Source organism: Staurois parvus, unplaced genomic scaffold (genome assembly GCF_062004578.1).
Source record: "Staurois parvus isolate SC_StPar_1 unplaced genomic scaffold, SC_StPar_1.0 ptg000205l, whole genome shotgun sequence".
Taxonomy (NCBI): Eukaryota; Metazoa; Chordata; class Amphibia; order Anura; family Ranidae; genus Staurois; species Staurois parvus.
Window position 1 is genome coordinate 2891176 of NW_028318001.1, and position 23060 is coordinate 2914235.

The window sequence follows — 23060 nt, forward strand, 5'->3', positions numbered from 1 at the left end:
AACGGTAGCGAGGGTCCAACAAGGTGGACAGCCAAAAGTCATCCCTCTGTCTGATGGTTATTATTCGGCTGTCGCTACGCAAGCAACCGAGCATGCTATGGGCCATTTGTGCCAAGGAATGCGAGGGACTCCCTGCCTCCATCTCCACAGCATACTGCCACGGTGCGTCTGGGTCCTCTGTCTCCTCCTCCTCCTCCTCTACCAGATGCTCCTGCTCCTCCACTCCTGTCCGCTGAGTGGAAAAACAACCCATTTCACTCAATAATTCCTGAGCACCAATGTCCTCCTCTACCTCCTCCTCCTCTTCCTGTCCTGCCCCCACAGGGGTCATGTGGCGTTGAGATCTGTGCGCCACGTCTATCGCACCCTGACCAGCCATTGTTAACAGCATTTGTTCCAGGACGTGCAACAGAGGAATGACGTCGTTCATCCCATAGTCCTGCCGACTCACGAATAGCGTGGCCTCCTCAAAGGGCCTGAGCAAGCGGCAGGTGTCACGCATGAGCTGCCAATGGCTGACATCTAAGTTACACAGGGGAGTACCTTTATCCGCTTGTAACATCAGGAAATCGGTGATGGCCTTTCGCTGTTTGTAAAGGCGGTCTAACATATGTAGGGTTGAATTCCACCTTGTTGCAACGTCACAGCATGAGGAGTCGGTACGGGGGCCCATGGCAGATTACGGGCCTGGCAGCAGCAATGGGAGGCCCGTAATCTGCCAGCACCCTATGAAAAAATGGAACCCACCAGCAGTGTGAGGAGACCTGAAAGTGGCACATGGCAGAGTGTGGCGATGGAGACAGCAGCAATGGGAGGCCGTACAGGGACCCATGACACACTCTGGACCTGGCAGCAGCATGAGGAGGCGGTACAGGGGCCCATGACAGATTACGGGCCTGGCAGCAGCATGAGGAGTCGGTACGGGGGCACATGGCAGAGTGTGGCGATAGAGACAGCAGCAATGGGAGGCCGTACAGGGACCCATGAGACACTGTGGACCTGGCAGCAGCATGAGGAGGCGGTACGGGGGCCCATGGCAGATTACGGGCCTGGCAGCAGCAATGGGAGGCCCGTAATCTGCCAGCACCCTATGACAAAATGGAACCCACCAGCAGTGTGAGGAGACCTGAAAGTGGCACATGTTTGGGGCATGATTCATGGCGGATTTAGTCAGTTGTGTAAGGAACTGGTGGTTTGAAATCCAGACTAATCCACGCCTGATTAATTTTCATAAACGTGAGTCTCTCCACACTTTGGGTGGACAGTCGTGTCCTCCGCGGAGTTACAATACCTCTTGCCGCACTAAACATGCGCTCCGATGCCACGCTACTGGCCGGGCATGACAGCCTTTCAAGGGCAAATTCAGCTAGTTGGGGCCAAAGGTCAAGTTTCGTTGCCCAGTAGTCAAGGGGATTGTCTACCTCGGTTGGCAGGGTGCTGTCCAAGTAGGCCCAAGCCTGTTGTTTGAGGTCCTGCTCCAGGTCCACCTGATGCTGCTGCTGCTGCGGCTGGTTAGTAGTTTCCTCACTGCGCTGGTGAAGAAAGCTACTCATCATCGACTGCAGACTGAGGCAGCCGCTGCTGGTGGAGCTGCCACTGCTCCTACCACCCCACTCCTCCCCTGCTGCCATGGCAGCGGAACGCGAGCACACAGGGCCCACAGTGTCTGAGGATGGACGTTGGCGCAGAAAGGCAGAGACCAACTGACTACATAGGTGGTTTTTATAGTACTTTATTTTGGCCTCCCTCTCAGCAGGTGTGAAAAAGGCCACCATTTTTGAACGGTAGCGAGGGTCCAACAAGGTGGACAGCCAAAAGTCATCCCTCTGTCTGATGGTTATTATTCGGCTGTCGCTACGCAAGCAACCGAGCATGCTATGGGCCATTTGTGCCAAGGAATGCGAGGGACTCCCTGCCTCCATCTCCACAGCATACTGCCACGGTGCGTCTGGGTCCTCTGTCTCCTCCTCCTCCTCCTCTACCAGATGCTCCTGCTCCTCCACTCCTGTCCGCTGAGTGGAAAAACAACCCATTTCACTCAATAATTCCTGAGCACCAATGTCCTCCTCTACCTCCTCCTCCTCTTCCTGTCCTGCCCCCACAGGGGTCATGTGGCGTTGAGATCTGTGCGCCACGTCTATCGCACCCTGACCAGCCATTGTTAACAGCATTTGTTCCAGGACGTGCAACAGAGGAATGACGTCGTTCATCCCATAGTCCTGCCGACTCACGAATAGCGTGGCCTCCTCAAAGGGCCTGAGCAAGCGGCAGGTGTCACGCATGAGCTGCCAATGGCTGACATCTAAGTTACACAGGGGAGTACCTTTATCCGCTTGTAACATCAGGAAATCGGTGATGGCCTTTCGCTGTTTGTAAAGGCGGTCTAACATATGTAGGGTTGAATTCCACCTTGTTGCAACGTCACAGCATGAGGAGTCGGTACGGGGGCCCATGGCAGATTACGGGCCTGGCAGCAGCAATGGGAGGCCCGTAATCTGCCAGCACCCTATGAAAAAATGGAACCCACCAGCAGTGTGAGGAGACCTGAAAGTGGCACATGGCAGAGTGTGGCGATGGAGACAGCAGCAATGGGAGGCCGTACAGGGACCCATGACACACTCTGGACCTGGCAGCAGCATGAGGAGGCGGTACAGGGGCCCATGACAGATTACGGGCCTGGCAGCAGCATGAGGAGTCGGTACGGGGGCACATGGCAGAGTGTGGCGATAGAGACAGCAGCAATGGGAGGCCGTACAGGGACCCATGAGACACTGTGGACCTGGCAGCAGCATGAGGAGGCGGTACGGGGGCCCATGGCAGATTACGGGCCTGGCAGCAGCAATGGGAGGCCCGTAATCTGCCAGCACCCTATGACAAAATGGAACACACCAGCAGTGTGAGGAGACCTGAAAGTGGCACATGGCAGAGTGTGGCGATGGAGACAGCAGCAATGGGAGGCCGTACAGGGACCCATGAGAGACTCTGGACCTGGCAGCAGCATGAGGAGGCGGTACGGGGGCCCATGGCAGATTACGGGCCTGGCAGCAGCAATGGGAGGCCCGTAATCTGCCAGCACCCTATGACAAAATGGAACACACCAGCAGTGTGAGGAGACCTGAAAGTGGCACATGGCAGAGTGTGGCGATGGAGACAGCAGCAATGGGAGGCCGTACAGGGACCCATGAGACACTCTGGACCTGGCAGCAGCATGAGGAGGCGGTACAGGGGCCCATGGCAGATTACAGGCCTGGCAGCAGCAATGGGAGGCCCGTAATCTGCCAGCACCCTATGACAAAATGGACAGCACCAGCAGTGTGAGGAGACCTGAAAGTGGCACATGGCAGAATGTGGCGATGGAGACAGCAGCAATGGGAGGCCGTACAGGGACCCATGAGAGACTCTGGACCTGGCAGCAGCATGAGGAGGCGGTACGGGGGCCCATGGCAGATTACGGGCCTGGCAGCAGCAATGGGAGGCCCGTAATCTGCCAGCACCCTATGACAAAATGGAACACACCAGCAGTGTGAGGAGACCTGAAAGTGGCACATGGCAGAGTGTGGCAATGGAGACAGCAGCAATGGGAGGCCGTACAGGGACCCATGAGACACTCTGGACCTGGCAGCAGCATGAGGAGGCGGTACAGGGGCCCATGGCAGATTACAGGTCTGGCAGCAGCAATGGGAGGCCCGTAATCTGCCAGCACCCAATGACAAAATGGACAGCACCAGCAGTGTGAGGAGACCTGAAAGTGGCACATGGCAGAGTGTGGCGATGGAGACAGCAGCAATGGGAGGCCGTACAGGGACCCATGAGACACTCTGGACCTGGCAGCAGCATGAGGAGGCGGTACGGGGGCCCATGGCAGATTACGGGCCTGGCAGCAGCAATGGAAGGCCCGTAATCTGCCAGCACCCTATGCCAAAATGGAACCCACCAGCAGTGTGAGGAGACCTGAAAGTGGCACATGTTTGGGGCATGATTCATGGCGGATTTAGTCAGTTGTGTCAGGAACTGGTGGTTTGAAATCCAGACTAATCCACGCCTGATTCATTTTCACAAACGTGAGTCTCTCCACACTTTGGGTGGACAGTCGTGTCCTCCGCGGAGTTACAATACCTCCTGCCGCACTAAACACGCGCTCCGATGCCACGCTACTGGCCGGGCATGACAGCCTTTCAAGGGCAAATTCAGCTAGTTGGGGCCAAAGGTCAAGTTTCGTTGCCCAGTAGTCAAGGGGATTGTCTACCTCGGTTGGCAGGGTGCTGTCCAAGTAGGCCCAAGCCTGTTGTTTGAGGTCCTGCTCCAGGTCCACCTGATGCTGCTGCTGCTGCGGCTGGTTAGTAGTTTCCTCACTGCGCTGGTGAAGAAAGCTACTCATCATCGACTGCAGACTGTGGTAGCCGCTGCTGGTGGAGCTGCCACTGCTCCTACCACCCCACCCCTCCCCTGCTGCCATGGCAGCGGAACGCGAGCGCACAGGGCCCACAGTGTCTGAGGATGGACGTTGGCGCAGAAAGGCAGAGACCAACTGACTACATAGGTGGTTTTTATAGTACGTTATTTTGGCCTCCCTCTCAGCAGGTGTGAAAAAGGCCACCATTTTTGAACGGTAGCGAGGGTCCAACAAGGTGGACAGCCAAAAGTCATCCCTCTGTCTGATGGTTATTATTCGGCTGTCGCTACGCAAGCAACCGAGCATGCTATGGGCCATTTGTGCCAAGGAATGCGAGGGACTCCCTGCCTCCATCTCCACAGCATACTGCCACGGTGCTTCTGGGTCCTCTGTCTCCTCCTCCTCTACCAGATGCTCCTGCTCCTCCACTCCTGTCCGCTGAGTGGAAAAACCACCCATTTCACTCAATAATTCCTGAGCACCAATGTCCTCCTCTACCTCCTCCTCTTCTTCCTGTCCTGCCCCCACAGGGGTCATGTGGCATTGAGATCTGTGCGCCACGTCTACCGCACCCTGACCAGCCATTGTTAACAGCATTTGTTCCAGGACGTGCAACAGAGGAATAACGTCGTTCATCCCATAGTCCTGCCGACTCACGAATAGCGTGGCCTCCTCAAAGGGCCTGAGCAAGCGGCAGGTGTCACGCATGAGCTGCCAATGGCTGACATCGAAGTTAAACAGGGGAGTACCTTTATCCGCTTGTAACATCAGGAAATCGGTGATGGCCTTTCGCTGTTCGTAAAGGCGGTCTAACATGTGTAGGGTTGAATTCCACCTTGTTGCAACGTCGCAGATCAGGCGATGCTGTGGAATTCCGTTCTGCCGCTGCAGCTCAAGGAGGGTGTGCTTTGCGGTGTAGGAATGGCTGAAATGCATGCAAAGTTTACGTGACATTTTAAAGATGTCTTGCAGTGGGATGGTGGATTTTAGGAACCGCTTGACAACCAGATTGAACACGTGAGCCATGCATGGCGCATGGCACAACCTTCCTTGACGCAGAGCAGACACCATGTTCTTTCCGTTGTCGGTCAACATGGTTCCGATTTTCAGTTTGCGCGGAGACAGCCACCTGTCGATTTCTCTGTTCATTACACTCAGAAGTTCCTTCCCTGTGTGACTACGTTCGCCAAGGCATACCAGGTGCAGCACAGCGTGACACCGTTGCGCCCTGCACATGTGATATGCCGGTCGGGTAATGGGACTTGGCACGGGGGTAGCGGCTGAGGACACGGCGGAAGAAGAGGTGGTAGAGGCGGACATCTTTTGTGGACCAAGGACGTGCAAACGTGGAGGCAAAAGCGGCGTGACCTGTCCAAGTTGCTGGTGCGGCTGTGCCGGCACCACGTTCACCCAGTGGGCCGTAAATGACATGTACTGTCCCTGACCGTAGTTACAGCTCCACACGTCGGCGCTGCCGTGCACTTTGGCAGAGACCGACATGCTCAAAGACTGGCCCACCATCTCTTCTACATGTGAATGCAGGGCTGGCACTGCCTTTTTGGCGAAGAAATGCCGGCTTGGCACTCTCCACCGCGGCGCGGCACAAGCCATCATTTCTCGGAAAGGTGCTGAGTCCACCACTTGGAAAAGGAGGGACTGCAGCACCAGCAACTTGGACAGGAGGATGTTCAGCTTTTGCACCGTCGGGTGCGTGCTCGCAAACTGTTGTCTCTTGGAAACGGATTCCAAGAAAGACTGCTGACGGAATCCGTGAAGAGGAGTAGATGCCAACGAGCGACAACTCCCCTCAGCAGAGGTGTTGGAGCCTTGACTGGCTGATAGAGGGCGATTGACGTCGGGTGACGGAGCAAGTAACGAAGCGGGTGATGGAGCGGGGGCTGGGACAGGCAGAACCGCCGTATCTTTATCACGGTTTTCCCAGGCCACCAAATGGCGACGCTGCATATGCTGACGCAACGCTGTAGTCCCAACATGGGCCCCCTGGCCACGCTTGACTTTCTGGCCACATAGTCGACATACGGCTACGTTTACTTCCTCGGGCGGCTTGACGAAAAATTGCCACACCGCCGAGTAGGAAACTTTGCCCCCGATACTCCTCACTGGCTGACTGCTAATTCCTCCGTGCACACCGGCACCACTACTGGCCGTGGTGGTAGGCTGCAGTGGAGCTGGTGCTCTACTCCGTGGCCGTTTGCCTCCACTGACACTGCTGCGACCCTGCTGCCTCCTGGGCAACCCACCGACTGTTTTGCTCGCTTCCAAGCTGCCACCCTCTTCTCCTGATGATGCGGAAGCAATAGCCTGATGACGACGAGGCTGCCAAGTGCGATCAGCCTCATCATCATCAATTAGGGTCTCCGCCTCACTACTAGCCCCCTCGGCTGCGTGTGGGTCAGGAGACAGACCTGTCTCTAGACCGGCTACCGAGCCACTCTCCTCGCCACTACTTCTTCGCCTGGCTGCTGAAGAGGCGGATGTCTCCCCCCGTTCCTGACCGCCTTCTATTAGCTCTTCCTCACTGTACAGTGGGGCTGAGCCCACAGCATGCGATACTTCGCTTGGTGAGGGAACACCAAAGGACAGGGGCAGGTAGAGGACACGTGATTTCAGTGGGCTTGCTCCCGGGCCATGCCAACTAACGGTTGTGTCTGACGTACCCACCGACCGTTGGCTGTAGGTGTCAGAGGTGACCTGGGAAGAGGAAGACGACCGAGCCAACCAATCGATGACGGCAGGATTGTCGGTGGAGACACGACCGCTGGATGAGACCGGGAGCACTGGCCTCTGGCTGCGACTAGTGCTGCCTCCACCCCTTCCTCTGCTGCCACGTCTGCTCGCTCCTAAAACATTGCCTCTTCTGCCACTCCTCTGCGTGTTGTCTGACATACTCTTTAATTAAACGATTCTGTGTCCCTCAGTAACAATTCTGTGTCTGTCCCTGAGTAACAATTCTGTGTCCCTGAGTAACAATTCTGTGTCCCTCAGTAACAATTCTGTGTCTGTCCCTGAGTAACAATTCTGTGTCCCTGAGTAACAATTCTGTGTCCCTCAGTAACAATTCTGTGTCCCTCAGTAACAATTCTGTGTCTGTCCCTGAGTAACAATTCTGTGTCACTGAGTAACAATTCTGTGTCCCTGAGTAACAATTCTGTGTCCCTGAGTAACAATTCTGTGTCCCTCAGTAACAATTCTGTGTCCCTCAGTAACAATTCTGTGTCTGTCCCTGAGTAACAATTCTGTGTTTCTCAGTAACAATTCTGTGTCTGTCCCTGAGTAACAATTCTGTGTCCCTCAGTAACAATTCTGTGTCCCTCAGTAACAATTCTGTGTCCCTCAGTAACAATTCTGTGTCTGTCCCTGAGTAACAATTCTGTGTCTGTCCCTGAGTAACAATTCTGTGTCCCTCAGTAACAATTCTGTGTCCCTCAGTAACAATTCTGTGTCTGTCCCTGAGTAACAATTCTGTGTCTCTGAATAACAATTCTGTGTCCCTGAGTAACAATTCTGTGTCCCTGAGTAACAATTCTGTGTCCCTCAGTAACAATTCTGTGTCTGTCCCTGAGTAACAATTCTGTGTCTGTCCCTGAGTAACAATTCTGTGTCTGTCCCTGAGTAACAATTCTGTGTCTGTCCCTGAGTAACAATTCTGTGTCCCTGAGTAACAATTCTGTGTCCCTCAGTAACAATTCTGTGTCTCTCAGTAACAATTCTGTGTCTCTCAGTAACAATTCTGTGTCCCTCAGTAACAATTCTGTGTCTGTCCATGAGTAATAATTCTGTGTCCCTGAGTAACAATTCTGTGTCCCTCAGTAACAATTCTGTGTCTGTCCCTGAGTAACAATTCTGTGTCTCTGAATAACAATTCTGTGTCCCTGAGTAACAATTCTGTGTCCCTGAGTAACAATTCTGTGTCCCTCAGTAACAATTCTGTGTCTGTCCCTGAGTAACAATTCTGTGTCTGTCCCTGAGTAACAATTCTGTGTCTGTCCCTGAGTAACAATTCTGTGTCCCTGAGTAACAATTCTGTGTCCCTCAGTAACAATTCTGTGTCCCTCAGTAACAATTCTGTGTCTCTCAGTAACAATTCTGTGTCCCTCAGTAACAATTCTGTGTCTGTCCCTGAGTAATAATTCTGTGTCCCTGAGTAACAATTCTGTGTCCCTCAGTAACAATTCTGTGTCCCTCAGTAACAATTCTGTGTCCCTCAGTAACAATTCTGTGTCTGTCCCTGAGTAACAATTCTGTGTCCCTGAGTAACAATTCTGTGTCCCTCAGTAACAATTCTGTGTCCCTCAGTAACAATTCTGTGTCTGTCCCTGAGTAACAATTCTGTGTCCCTGAGTAACAATTCTGTGTCCCTCAGTAACAATTCTGTGTCCCTGAGTAACAATTCTGTGTCCCTGAGTAACAATTCTGTGTCCCTCAGTAACAATTCTGTGTCTGTCCCTGAGTAACAATTCTGTGTCCCTGAGTAACAATTCTGTGTCCCTCAGTAACAATTCTGTGTCTGTCCCTGAGTAACAATTCTGTGTCTGTCCCTGAGTAACAATTCTGTGTCTGTCCCTGAGTAACAATTCTGTGTCTGTCCCTGAGTAACAATTATGTGTCCCTCAGTAACAATTCTGTGTCTGTCCCTGAGTAACAATTCTGTGTCCCTCAGTAACAATTCTGTGTCCCTCAGTAACAATTCTGTGTCCCTCAGTAACAATTCTGTGTCTGTCCCTGAGTAACAATTCTGTGTCTGTCCCTGAGTAACAATTCTGTGTCCCTGAGTAACAATTCTGTGTCCCTCAGTAACAATTCTGTGTCCCTCAGTAACAATTCTGTGTCCCTCAGTAACAATTCTGTGTCGGTCCCTGAGTAACAATTCTGTGTCCCTGAGTAACAATTCTGTTTTCCTCAGTAACAATTCTGTGTCCCTCAGTAACATTTCTGTGTCCCTCAGTAACAATTCTGTGTCTGTCCCTGAGTAACAATTCTGTGTCCCTGAGTAACAATTCTGTAACCCTGAGTAACAATTCTGTGTCCCTGAGTAACAATTCTGTGTCCCTCAGTAACAATTCTGTGTCCCTCAGTAACAATTCTGTGCCTGTCCCTGAGTAACAATTCTGTGTCCCTGAGTAACAATTCTGTGTCCCTCAGTAACAATTCTGTGTCCCTCAGTAACAATTCTGTGTCCCTGAGTAACAATTCTGTGTCCCTCAGTAACAATTCTGTGTCCCTCAGTAACAATTCTGTGTCTGTCCCTGAGTAACAATTCTGTGTCCCTGAGTAACAATTCTGTGTCCGAGTAACAATTCTGTGTCCCTCAGTAACAATTCTGTGTTCCCTCAGTAAGAATTCTTTGTCCCTCAGTAACAATTCTGTGTCTGTCCCTGTGTAACAATTCTGTGTCCCTAAGTAACAATTCTGTGTCCCTAAGTAACAATTCTGTGTCCCTAAGTAACGGTTCTGTGTCCCTAAGTAACGGTTCTGTGGCCCTAAGTAACAATTCTGTGTCCCTAAGTAACAATTCTGTGTCCCTAAGTAACGGTTCTGTGTCCCTAAGTAACGGTTCTGTGTCCCTAAGTAACGGTTCTGTGGCCCTAAGTAACAATTCTGTGTCCCTAAGTAACGGTTCTGTGTCCCTAAGTAACGGTTCTGTGGCCCTAAGTAACGGTTCTGTGTCCCTAAGTAACGTTTCTGTGGCCCTAAGTAACGGTTCTGTGTCCCTAAGTAACGATTCTGTGTCCCTAAGTAACGGTTCTGTGTCCCTAAGTAACGATTCTGTGGCCCTAAGTAACGGTTCTGTGTCCCTAAGTAACGTTTCTGTGGCCCTAAGTAACGGTTCTGTGTCCCTAAGTAACGGTTCTGTGTCCCTAAGTAACGATTCTGTGTCCCTAAGTAACGATTCTGTGGCCCTAACTCTCTCCCTGAATACAGACAGCTCTGCCTCTCTTGAATGACTGGAGGCTAATGCAGAATTCTAAAATGGCCGCAATTTATAGCTCGACCATTACACAGTGCTGGCTGGCTGGCTGCTGATTGGCTAATGCTATCACATGTCATGAATGAATGCATAATGGGTCAGCGCGCCTTGTCTGCGCGCCTTCCCAGAGATCCCCGCTCCGTCGCCGCACATGTCGCCGCCATTTTAGGAAAAATTTCGATTCGCGCATCCGAAGTCTGCTAATTTTCGGATTCGTCGCGAATCTAAATTTTCCTAATATTCTAAATGAATTCTACTTTGCCAAGTTCGATTCGCTCATCTCTAATTAGGAATATTCTTTACTGATATAAAAGAACAATTCAAACTCCACTACTCCACAATAATAAGGGGGAGCTTGGCAATCCAGCACAAAAGTATTGTATATGTAGTTTCCTTTTCAAACATCCGATCGCAGATCCTCACAAAGGAATATATACTTTAACAAAAAAGACAAAAGCGGAGCACATTTAATCAGCAGATGGACAGGTAAATTGAAATCAATGAGCAACCAGCCACTTGTGTCTCAGCTGTCAAGCTTATGGCAAGAATCCACAGTAAATTTTCAAGAAATTTTCAAAAACACATGCAACATTCAACATACATTCTCATCATCAGCGCTGCTGATTACTGGGAGTGCACAGAATGTGGAGAAAGGAGGTGGATCACAATACCTATAGATAAACAAAAGTCCCAATTGTATTAAAGTCAATACAAAGTATGCATTGATCCCCTTTTTAGGAGTTGACATATGTTAAAACAAAGCATGATCTTATACTTTCACAACTGTTAAAATGTTAAAACCCACTGTACTGGATTTTCCAAGGAACAACTGGTAATTAACCCTGGCTGTTCCAAACCACATTGGAGTAAACATATAGTTCAGGCCTACCATCAAATTAACTTTTTCTATCAAACAGGTTGAGATAAAAAGTAACCTACTAACCATTCACATTTTAAACAATAGTATATATGGTGAATATGCGCTCATCTTGGCGAACTAGTTACACAATTTTTTTAAAGTCATACACAAAATGCTACCTCCCTTTAGAAAAATTGTGGCCTATCCAATAAAAGATTTTTTTTTTAATTTACAATTTAACACAAAACAGCATACATTTTTAATGTCTAGAGGCATTTCGCCTGCTCAGTCACTCATAAATTTAACCTCTTTATACAGACTTAAAATCTGTGGTGAAAATCTCTATCATTTTCTTTAGCCTCCTAAAAAAATACATTTTTTTTTCTTTTCAGATGTGCTTTCTCTCTCCTTCAGAAACTGTGGCCTATCCAAGAAAGGTCTAAAGGTGTGCTGCAAATCTGTGTACTTTTGTTCTTTAATTTTTGTTGTTGTTGTTGTGGTAATTCATTTATTTTTAAGAGTTGCATTGTACAATCAATTTAAAAAAATGTGAGGTAAGAGAGTCATGCAGGAAAATTCCACTTCAAAGTTGATATAGGAATAGTACATGAAACAGTACAGAAATGAAAGCACAGTTTACTGCAATCTTCAGTTTCACTGTCACAGGGACTAAGGAGCCACATATGATAGCATGAGGAGGGGTCCTCCAAAACACAACAAAGGACTCTAAAAATGCAACCAAATATAATAAGAAGTATCTGGGTGCGTGCAGCTGTTCTTTTAGATTTGAAACAAGTAGACTCTCACTTTTTATTTCCAGATGTACTATACCTCCTCGATCTCTAATTGCAGCCTGTCCAAAAAGGCTTAATAGCTATGGTGCTAAACTGTGAAAATGTTTTGCTATTCCCACTCAGAGTTAAGGCACTCATTTTTTATTTTTAGATGCAATAATATTAAAAACTTTACAATTTGAAGATAACTGCATTAGGCAAGTAGCTTACAAACTGATTATGTAGATTGCTAAATGACAAAGCCTTTGTCACTCCCCATCACTCTGGGATATGGCTTTGTGAAATACTTATAACTATTTCACACCCCATCACTGCACTGACTTCTCAGCTTATGAATAAATTTGTTTTCAAACTTTGCTGTCAAATGTGTTCATTGGTGTCCCTACCATACCTGCTAAGATTTTTAAGAATGGGTTTTGTTTACCTAAAATTATTAATAAATTGTGAATGGGTTTCTGGATACTCAAACTTGTTCTTATAAATCTGAACAGGCCATATTGCTTTGTAGAAAAGCATAGAAAGTGTGCTTTTCCACTTCTATTCTGCAATTTAAATTAGAGGGACCTGTTAACAAAAATAGGAAAAGAAAGTGTTCTCCTCAAGGTTTCAAAACTGATCCACAAAAAACAAGATTTATTGTTATAAGGCTAACTTAAAGTGTTACGAAACCCAGGACCCTGCATCCACTATATCTGGTCTCCCACAGTACACAGAACATGGAAATGCAATTATTTTAGTAAATATAAACTGTTAAATACCTTTTCTCTTCAGCAGTTAGAGCTGTCTTGTGACTTCTATCAGTGTTCAGCAGAGCACTGGTTAAAGCTTGTAGGAGGACTTTTCTTTCTGCTCTAGGAGGGTGCAGGACCCCTAACCTTCTGTCTGGACAGTGCTGATTGGCCCTGTACTGATCACATGCACTCTCCAAAAAAAGAAACCTCTCTAGCAATGAACATCAAAAACTGAGCATGTGCAAAGTGTCTCCACATGATATGTCTTATCAGGAGATAAGAGGGGAATACTGGAAGAAGGGGAGGATCAGAGAAGTCAGGATCAAACAGCCTTTTTACACAATGCAGAGGATTAACCCCTTCAGTTCCACAGTGAGTATATCAAGCATGCTTTGCTGCATATACAGACTGATTTTACTGTTGTGGGTTTAGTAACACTTTAATAAAATCCCTCGAGTAACTAATGTTTAATGGGCATTCAATGTTACAGAATAAATGGGGCTGATGAAGATTTTTCTTTTATCTCAATGAATGTGAATTTACTTGAATTTTCCAAACATAGGCAAAGTAAATTCATATTCCTTAAAAAAATGTATAACTGGTGTTCAAAGTGGCAATCAAACTAGGGAAGCAAATGTTCTGTGAGAAGCAAAGAAGAAGCTACCTTATCAATATGGGCTTCAGTTAAAGGCCAGTGGTATCGTTAGCTTGGTGCTTTCAGTCCATGTGCTTTTTACTTTCAGTCTGTTTCAATAATTAAATTAGGTTCTGCAATGAAAATCTATAAGGGTGCCATTGCCATTTTTTATTAAAGTAGCAGGGACAAGATGTAGAATACAAAGACTGTAAGAATTCCACTAACAGCACTGCTACATTCCCAGTTTTAGTAAAGCAACCCTTGTGTTTAAATTGACAGTTGTTTAACCACCTCAATACAGGGCACTCTTACCCCATTCCTGCCCAGACCAATTTAAGCTTTCAGCGCTCTCACACTTTGCATGATAATTACTCATGCAACACTGTACCCAAATGAAATTTTGGTCCTTTTTTTCACGCAAATAGAGCTTTCTTTTGGTGGTATTTAATTAGCACCGGGGGTTTTTTTTTTGCGCTATAAATTAAAAGAGACCGAAAAGTTTGAAAAAAAAACCCCACATTTTTCTTTGTTTCTGTTAAAAGTTTGCAAATAAGTAATTTTTCATCATAAATTTGGGCCCAAATGTATACTGCTACATTGCTTTGGTAAAACTAATCCCAATCAGTGTGTATTATTTGGTCTGTGTGGAAGTTATAGAGTCTATAAGCTATGGTACGACTCATTGAAAATTGAACACACCTGATCACACCTGATGTACTGACGGCCTATCTCATTTCTTGAGACACTAACCAGCCAGGACAGTACAAATACCCCCCAAATGACCCCTTTTTGGAACGTAATCATTCCAAGGTATTTATAAAGACACATGGTGAGTTTTTTGAACCTGTAATTATTTTCCCACAATTTTTTGGAAATAAAATTAGTTTTTCTTTTCACACAATTGTTATATTAACAGGTTATTCCTCTCACACGGCATATGTATATTTGCAGCTTCACCCAAAAACACATTCTGCTGCTCCTCCTGAGTATGGGGATACCACATGTGTGGCCTGGTCACATACAGAGGCCAGGGGTGGACTGACCATTTGGAAACTCAGGCACTGCCCGAGGGCCCAGGGTCAGTAGGTGGCCCCATGAGATGCCCCTGGTACCTTTTTCATAGGCTTATTTGAGTTTGGGCAAGGACACAGGGGCCCCATGATCCCTTATTGCCCAGGGGCCCCATGAGTTGTCAGTCCACCCCTGACAGAGGCCCAACATCCAAGTAGCACCTACAGGCGTTCAGGAGGCATACATTACACATTTAATTTCCTGACTACCTATCACATTTTTGAAGGCCCTGGACCACCAGGACAATGGAATTACCCACAAAATGACCTAATTTGGAAAGCAAACACCACAATGTATATTCTATGAGGCATAATGAGTCTTTTGAACATGTCATTTTTTTTCCACGAGTTTTCAGAAAATGTGGAAAGAAAATGAAAATATATTTTTTTACACAAAGTTGTCCATTTATAAGATATTTCTAATACATAGCATGTACATACCAAGAATTACACCCCCAAAATAAATTTTGTTACTCCTCCTGAGTATAGCAATACCACATGTGTAAGACTTTTCCACAGCCTGGCCACATCCAGAGGCTCAACATCCAAGTAGCTCCTTCAGGCTTCTAACACATAGCATATACACACACCAAGAATTAAACCCCAAAAATACATTCTGCTGAAAAAAAAGGGTAAACAAAAAAATTACCTGTGGTTTTAGTAGTGCAGTTGTCCACAGAGGAGAGCATTGGTCCAGGCAGCAAGCAGGGACGTGGTCAGCAACAGCGAAAGGAATCGCCCAGGCAGCAGGAAGGAATACTGTCAGATGTTAATCACTGGTAGAGATGTGGATTTGAGACTGGTACTCTCTGACAGATATTGATGATTGGTACAGATGTGGATTGAGACTGGTACACTGTGACAGATATTGATGACTGGTAAAGGTGTGGATTTTACTCTGTTACAGCGTGACAGATATTATTCACTGGTATTGATGTGGATTTTACACTAGTACTGTGTGACAGATATTGAGCACTGGTAAACTGTGACAGATGTGGATTTGACATTGGTAGGCAGTGACAGATGTTGATCACTGGGATAGAAGTGGATGAGCACTGGTACACAGTGACAGATGTGAATCACTGGTACAGATGTGAATTTTACACTGGTACACTGTGACAGATGTGGATCACTGGTACAGATGTGAATGGAGCACCACAGTTGCTTAATGGTTAGCACTTCCACCTGGCAGTACTAGGGTCATTGGTTCAAATCCCAGCTTGTACAGATGTAGAATTTACACTGTATACTCTGACAGATGTGGATCACTGGTACATATGTGGAATTTACACTGGTACACTGTGACAGATGTGGATCACTTGTACAGATGTAGAATTTACACTGTGTACTCTGACAGATGTGGATCACTGGTACATATGTGGAATTTACACTGGTACAACATGACAGATGTGGATCACTGGTATAGATGTAGAATTTACACTGGTACACTGACAGATGTGGATCACTTGTACAGATGTAGAATTTACACTGTATACTCTGACAGATGTGGATCACTGGTACATATGTGGAATTTACACTGGTACAACATGACAGATGTGGATCACTTGTACAGATGTAGAATTTACACTGGTACAACATGACAGATGTGGATCACTGGTACAGATGTGGATTTTACACTGGTATGCCGTGACAAATGTGGATGACTGGTATAGATGTGGATTTTATGCTGGAATGCCGTGACAGATGTGGATCACTGGTACAGATGTGGATTTTACACCGGTACGCCGTGGACCAATGCTGCACATAAGACAGCCCTTCTGAGGAGCGGCATTGTGCTGTGTCCAGGGTATACAGGTACACCGAGAGCGCGCAGCTGGGTGGCCACGTTCTGAGGGAAGTTCAGGAAAGTCCACTCAGAATGGCGAAGATCCCACCTGGCCATTTATGTGCAGTGGTCAGGTGGGAAGCGGTTAAATATGGCGCTGTACCAATCTGAATATAAATAACATCACAAACATATGGATCAGAAATGCAATGGAAATATGAAGATCACATAAATTACTTTCTGGTAAACATTACAATCATGATGCAAAGGGGTATTAGACTAAAAATATACAAAAACACAGTAGAGGGTTGCATGAAACTTTCAGGGGGTAATTCACTTTCTAGTAGATTGATCTCCTTTTGAACCAAGGTAAATGGAGGTCTGCCCCATGCCACAATTAAACATTCCACTTAAATCTGAAATGGTCACAAAAACTTTCTCTGCAGTGAGGGCTTCACATTCAAAATGCATCCCTGGGCTCTACTGAGCATTGTGGGCAGTTCCATCCCTTGCGGTGATCATTTCCTCTAAAAGTAGTTTACCTTCATCCAAGATGGTAGCAATGCCACTCAGTTCTTTTGAGCAAATGCGAGCAGTTCAAAACCTTATGGTGGCCATCTCCTCTACAGTGAGGAATTTTGCCCTCATCCAAGATGGTGGTAGTGCTGCTTTGTGCTATTGCACAGGGGTGAGCATCTATAGAATCCTGTAGTGCATGTAAATTGTGCAAAATAGTGTCCTGTCAGTGGATGCATGCATCCAAGTGCATGAACCTCCTTTGGACTCGGAGAGTGGAGTTTCCTAGTTTCCAATGTGGTATTAAATATACTAAAGATCAGGGCAGCCTTTATTGCCCTACAGTCCTTTTCTCATCTATATCAAGGAAGTATAGTCCACTTGAAGATGGACAACCAAACAGTGGTTACATCCGCAAACAGAAGAAACACACAGCAAGTCTATTTGAAAAGAACTGGAACCAATCATAACCTTGACCCAGTCATATCTATGGGCAGGGCTGCTGTTAGAAACCACAGGGCCCCATACAGCCGACCTGACAGGGCCCCCTTTAAAAAAAAAAAAAAAAAAAAAAAAAACAGTTTATGATGCCTTAGTTATGAATGAACACAGTGAGTGATAGGTACCAATCACTTATGTGTTCATTCAGGAAAGAAAGGTGCTAGTAAATGTGACATATTTACTGGACCTTTACCCCACTCTCCATTCTGAAAAATTCTAATGTTTGCTTGTCACTGTCGGTGGGATGCACAGGAGGAAATCCGTCAGCACTGCGGGGAAGTCCCTGGGCAGTAGAGGGAAACATATAGTGTACAGGGAGGGTGAGCAATTACTGAAACTGATCCCCTGTATGACTATCTCTGTAGCAGCTGGGAGGGAGTGGAAAAGAATCCAGCTTTCAGCTGCTGCAAGAAGAGCCATACAGGGAATCGGTTGCAATTATTCCACAGCGTGCTGATCACCCTCCCTGCCCACATCCAATTCACCCAGATGCCTGGGCCCCCCTGCTGGTCTGGGCCCTGTACAGGAGGACTGGTGGTATCCTCTTATCCACGGCCCTGTCTATGGAATGAAAGCAATTTATGTCCCAGTGGAATATAACAATCTAGGGGATTTCCTCGGTTGCTTCCTAGTAAACAACACAAATGAGCTTTGAACATGGAGATATTCGTTGGGTGGTTTTCTACACTGCTCCACCTCAGCCTACAACCAACAGTTCTGCTGGTGCAGGAGTTTTTATGCTGATTGTACCAAAGGCCCTTCCCACACAAAATGCTCAACCTAATAGTATGAAAATTGAGTAGCAGAAACTAGAAGCTCTTGAGGTGGTAACCTCTACTCTCTTTAAATTGGTTGTAAATGCTTCGTTTTTTAAATAAAAGACAGGTTTATACTTACTTATTTAATGGAATTGCACAGAGTGGCCCTGAACCCCCTCTTCTCCTGGCTCCTCCCCTCTGACAAGTTCCCTAATCAAAAGCCACTTTTTATGAGGACACTCACTCATGTGGGCTCACTGCTGAGCCTCGCTGCTTTCATCTATTGATACAGACAGAAGAACTCAGCCCTGCCCCCCACTTCCTTGTTACCGGCTTTCCTTGACAAAAGCAGGAGCCAATGGATCCCACTGCCACAACAATGCCAGTGAGACCAGGAAGTGAAGGGTGAGACTAGACTGAATGAGGTCTCAGGTAAGTAATACCTTAATGCAAGGAATGCATTATGGTAACAACGTTTAGGTTTCATAATCACTTTAAAGTGGTTCATAAAACCTATGCATTGTTTACTTTAAGACATGTTTAGACATCAGTTTTGGACCCTCACCTCCTTTTACTTACCTAAGCCCTCATTTTATCCAGCACTGTGCACATCTGCAGCTCTTCTCTCCCCTCACTTCCGTGCAGGGGCAGACTGACCATTTGGAAACTCGGGCACTGCCCGAGGGCCCGGGGTCAGTAGAGGGCCCCATGAGATGCCCCTGGTACCTTTTTCATAGGCTTTTTTGAGTTTGGCAAGGACTCAGGGGCCCCATGATCCCCTATTGCTCGGGGGCCCCATGAGTTGTCAGTCCGCCCCTGCTTCCGTGTCTCACTGGCTTTGCTGGCACACTGGGTGCCATTGGCTCCCGCTTCTGTCAACCAAAGCCAGTGATGAGGGAGCTGGGGGTGTGGCTAAGACCTGCTGTCTTTGTCATGGGAAGCATATTCCCATGAGGGCACTGGACAGGGAGGAGGAACCAGGAGCGCCAGCAGGTGACCTGAGAAGAGGAGGTTCTGGGCCATTCAGTGCATTTCCATTGCACAGAGCAAGTAAAGTAAGTATAGAGATTTTTTAAATATATTTCTTTAAAACATTTTCCTTTACAATCACTTTAATACTAGAAAACATTACATCAATCATAACCTACCATAGGATATGGGAAACATTTTTTCGAGTGAGCATCCACAAGATCATTTGATCCATCTTCAACAGAAGTAAACAATGTTCTAGATTTTCTTCAAGATGGCCTGAATCAAGGTCTGATTTTGAATTCTCTGAAGGACCACGCTTCCACCATATCTGCTTTCATAAACACAAAGTGGCCCATGAATGTTGTTATAGTTCAGTATCTCATAGCATGCCTACAACTACACCCTCCCAAGAAAAGGAATTTTTTCATTAGTACTTGTCCTTTAGTATTATGAGTATATTCTTCACTACCCTTTTAGCTGTTCCTTCTGGATCCCAGCTCTTTAAACAGCGTCCCAAGTAGGCATCAATTTTGACAGGAAACATTTCAAATCTTCATTTGTAAGTAGTACTGGAACTGTATTACCACTTCTCTCCACACATGTGGTCCTCAGGTCAATTCATACTAAACATAATGTGTGTATTCCACTTCAATCAAGATATAGTTCCTCCTACCTTTTCTGATGAGTCAAAACAACCTCATGCCTTAGATGTGGGGGACACCCTAAAGATCTACTGTATACAGTCATGGCCGAAATTGTTGGCACCCTTGATATTTCTCCAGGAAATCATGTATTTCTCACGAAACGTATTGCATTAACACATGTTTTGCTATACACATGTTTATTCCCTTTGTGTGTATTGGGACAAAACAAAAAAAGGGAGGAAAGAAAGCAAATTCGACATAATGTCACACAAACCTCCAAAAATGGGCTGGACAAAAGTATTGGCACCCTTTCACAACTGCGGATAAATAAGAATGTTACAAGCATGTGATGCTCCTGTAAACTCACCTGGGGCAAGTAACAGGTGTGGGCAATATAGAAATCACACCTGAAAGCAGATAAAAAGGAGAGACGTTCACTTAACCTTTGCATTGTGTGTCTGTCTGTGCCACACTAAGCATGGACAACAGAAAGAGGAGACGAGAACTGTCTGAGGACCTGAGAACCAAAATTGTGGCAAAATATCAACAATCTCAAGGTTACAAGTCCATCTCCAGAGAACTAGATTTGCCTTTGTCCACAGTGCGCAACATTATCAAGAAGTTTGCAACCCATGGCACTGTAGCTAATCTCCCTGGTCGTGGACGGATGAGGAAAATTGATGAAAGATTGCAACGCAGAATAGTCCGGATGGTGGATAAGCAGCCCCAAACATGTTCCAAAGACATTCAAGCTGTCCTGCAGGCTCAGGGAGCATCAGTGTCAGCGCGAACTATCCGTCGACATTTAAATGAAATGAAACGCTATGGCAGGAGACCCAGGAGGACCCCACTGCTGACACAGAGACATAAAAAAGCAAGACTACAGTTTGCCAAAATGTACTTGAGTAAGCCAAAAGCCTTCTGGGAAAACGTCTTGTGGACAGATGAGACCAAGATAGAGCTTTTCGGTAAAGCACATCATTCTACTGTTTACCGAAAACGGAATGAGGCCTACAAAGAACAAAACACAGTACCTACGGTAAAATATGGTGGAGGTTCAATGATGTTTTGGGGTTGTTTTGCTGCCTCTGGCACTGGGTGCCTTGACTGTGTGCAAGGCATCATGAAATCTGAGGATTACCAAAGGATTTTGGGTCGCACTGTAGGGCCCAGTGTCAGAAAGCTGGGTTTGCGTCCAAGATCCTGGGTCTTCCAGCAGGACAATGACCCCAAACATACGTCAAAAAGCACTCAGAAATGGATGGCAAAGAAGCGCTGGAGAGTTCTGAAGTGGCCAGCAATGAGCCCAGATCTAAATCCCATTGAACACCTGTGGAGAGATCTTAAAATTGCTGTTGGGAAAAGGTGTCCTTCCAATAAGAGAGACCTGGAGCTGTTTGCAAAGGAAGAGTGGTCCAAAATTCCGGGTGAGAGGTGTCAGAAGCTTATTGATGGTTATAGGAAGCGACTGATTTCAGTTATGTTTTCCAAAGGGTGTGCAACCAAATATTAAGTTAAGGGTGCCAATACTTTTGTCCAGCCCATTTTTGGGGTTTTGTGTGACATTATGTCATATTTGCTTTTCTGCCTCTGTTTTATATTTGTTCCAATACATACAAAGGGAATAAACATGTGTATAGCAAAACATGTGTTAATGCAATACCTTTTTTGTGTGAAATACTTGATTTTCAGGAAAAATATCAAGGGTGCCAACAATTTCGGCCATGACTGTATTGCAGCTAGTGCATACATACGATTTTCAGAAAAGCTTCACCTCATGCATCTCAGAAGCAAGTATGGGAAAATGTATTTAAAAAGAACTTTAGCCTCTTGGTTCATAAAATTCATTAAGAAGTCTTACAAGAGCTAAGACCTTCATTCACTAGAAGTAGGGCACACTCAACAAGGGTGAAGGCAGCATTTTTCAAAGTTTCAGCTGACACCATCTTCAAGGTCACGTTATGGTCTTCAAGGAACACCTATGTTAATCACTACATGATTTATCTGGCTGTGCTTATACTAGTGGATGTCTGGAGAAGTGTGATTTCTTCCAGATCAACATAGTTGAATAGATTGTCTGTTAGCACTATGCTCCCTAGTTGCATGATCATTAACTCCCATTGATGCACCAGGAAAAAAGAATATTATAAACTCACCTTCCATTAATTTTCTTTCCTGGAACATCTTTATAGCAGCCAGGTTGATATTATTATTATTATTATTCAGGATTTATTTAGCACCAAGAGTTTGCACAGCACTTTATCTAGCTGGATGACCAGATGGCATGGCTTGGGCAAATTTATAGAAAGCTTGTCCTAGGGGGAAGAACATTAACTTGTTGAACCCATTGTGTGCTGCAATGATGATGCACCAGAAAAGGAACATTATGGAAGGTGAGTATACAATTTTTGATTTTTTAATACTTAGTATAATTAGAAGTATTGAAATACAATTTGTTTGAAGAGGTATAAAATATGAAGGATTCTTAGCACTCCTTTCAAGTTTTTATGTGACTCTAAGCTGTGGCAAATGTATCTGTAAAGAGCTGCAGAATCCTCTCTAAATAGGTAACAGAGCTTATAGTTTGTATTTAGCTATTTATAACCTGACATATGCAAATGAACCAGGGATTTGCAAGTCCACAGAAAATTCAGTGTATTAGTAATAGTACAAAGAACTTTTGCAGATCAAAAGAAAAGAATGAAAATGCATCTGATGTGTGAATCATTCTGTTCTTTATGAGTGTTCTGCCACTTCATAATGTCTAGTTTCATTCATTTTGTTTTTCATTATCATTAAATCTTGTTGAATTAAATCACATCAGAATCAATCCTATTAAATCAAAGATAAACTATAAACATATGTTTACAAATGTGAAAATGAAAAGATACAAAGATGGACCTACAAATTTTTCTACCCATTTGATTCTTCTGCTCAAGTTAAAGAAAACCTGCACTATGGAATCTGTTCCCAAAAAGAAAGCAGAAGGTGAAAGACTAGTCTGCATTATTCACTGTGGTCTCCCAACAGTTGTTATTTTTCCCATTACTGACCTACATGTCTTGATCTGTGCTGGGGCTCTATGTGAAGGTGGTGATATTCATAGAGAAAACTTTGCTGCCTCATGACAGAGCTGTCCCTTGAAGACCAGAAATTGTAAGCAATTTTCATTTAACAATAAAAAAACAGCTAGAGAAGTTAAACAAAAAAAAATCACAAGTTCACAAAATATATCAGGCTGAAGCAGGAAAATCCTGCAATGCAGATCCTCATGTACAGCTTTCTCTACAGTACTCAAGGTGCCATCACCAATCTCTCTCTCTAAGTCAGTCGGAAGCACAGTGTTTTAGGTCATCTCACAGAGCAGATACACTATATTGCCAAAAGTATTGAGACATCCCTCCAAATCA